We start from the raw sequence: 1,473 nt of genomic DNA, 5'->3' as shown, positions 1-1,473 counted from the left end.
CACACGCAAACATCAAAATCAATTATCTTTCCACTCTTTCCCCTTTCCTCCTTTCTCTCTCTCTCTCGTCTCCACCTCCTCCTTCCCTCCTCCTCCCCCCCTTATCCCCAGCCTCCACCTACTCCTCCTCCTCCTACTCCTTCGCTCTCTCTGTCATCTCCTATAACTTCCTCCTTCTTCATCTCCTCCACATCCCTCTCCCAACCACTACCATCCCCCTTCTCCAGCTCCACCACCTCCTTCCACCTTCTCTTCCACTACCTCCTTCCTAGCCCCACTTCCCCCAACCACCTCCTCCTCCACCTCCTTCCACCCTTCCTCCTCCACCTCCTCCAATCACCACGTCCCTTCCCCTCCTTGTCCTCCACCCCCACCTCCACTGCCTTTCACTGTTCCTACCACCCTCCCTCCTCCTTTCTCCTCCACCTCTTCCACCACCTGCTCTTCACTCTTCCCCATCTCGCCTGCCCCAACAACCCTCCGCATCTTCTCTTAATCATGTCCCTCCTTCCTCTCCTCCTTCCTTCCTTCTTCTCTTCCACCACCACCTCTTCCTCCACTTTCCCTCCCCTCGCTCCTCCCCCTCCTCCACCTTCCCTATCCCCCAATACCTCCCCCAACCTCCTTCCCACTCTCTCCACCTTTCCTAACCCCATCCTCTCCCCTCCCTCCACCTCCCTCCCTCCCTCTCCACTCCCGACCACGTGCAAGCTATCCGCCCCATATGCACCCCTTGCTACCCCGCCACCAACCTCTCTCCCCCATCCCCACTTCACCAACCTCCCTGAACGTGCAAGCATCCCCCACCTGCAATGCATTCCTGCGCCCCCCCCACCAACCCTCCTCCCGCCCACCAACCCACCAACCCTCCCTCCCCACCAACCCTCCTCCCCCTCCCCACGCTCCACCAACAATCCTCCCCGCCCCCCGCCCACCAATCCCTCCTCTCTCCCTCCCACCATGCCCACCAACTCCACCAACCTCTCCTTCCCTCCTCCCCCGCCCACCCTTGCAACCCCACCTCTCCCTCGATCGTTTAACCCTCTCGGCGACCCCTTCCAGGGATCCTCGAGGAATGAAGACTACAGGTCCGAACGAACACGAACGGAAAGCCAAACGACAGGGGCGGAGGGGCGCGGGCGAGAAAGGCAGGCGGAGCCAGTGGAGGAAGGGAGGAGGAGGGAGGGGAGGGAGGAAGGAGGAGGAGGAGGAGGAGGAGGAGGGAGGAGGGAGGAGGAGGAGGAGGAGGGAGAGGAGGAAGAGGAAGAGGAGGAAGAGGAAGGAGGGAGGAAGAGGAGGAGGGGAGGAGGAGGAGGAAGAAGGGAGGAAGGAAGGAAGGAGTGGAGGAGGAGGAAGGAAGGAGGAGGAGGAGGAGGGAGGGAGGAAGAGGAGGGAGGAGGAAGGAAGGAGGAAGAGTGAGGAGGAAGGAGGAGGAGGAGGAGGGAAGGAAGGAGATGGAGGAAGGAAGGGAGG

The sequence above is a fragment of the Penaeus vannamei genome, chromosome 25, assembly GCF_042767895.1.
Source record: "Penaeus vannamei isolate JL-2024 chromosome 25, ASM4276789v1, whole genome shotgun sequence".
Lineage (NCBI taxonomy): Eukaryota > Metazoa > Arthropoda > Malacostraca > Decapoda > Penaeidae > Penaeus > Penaeus vannamei.
This window is presented reverse-complemented; position numbering follows the sequence as displayed.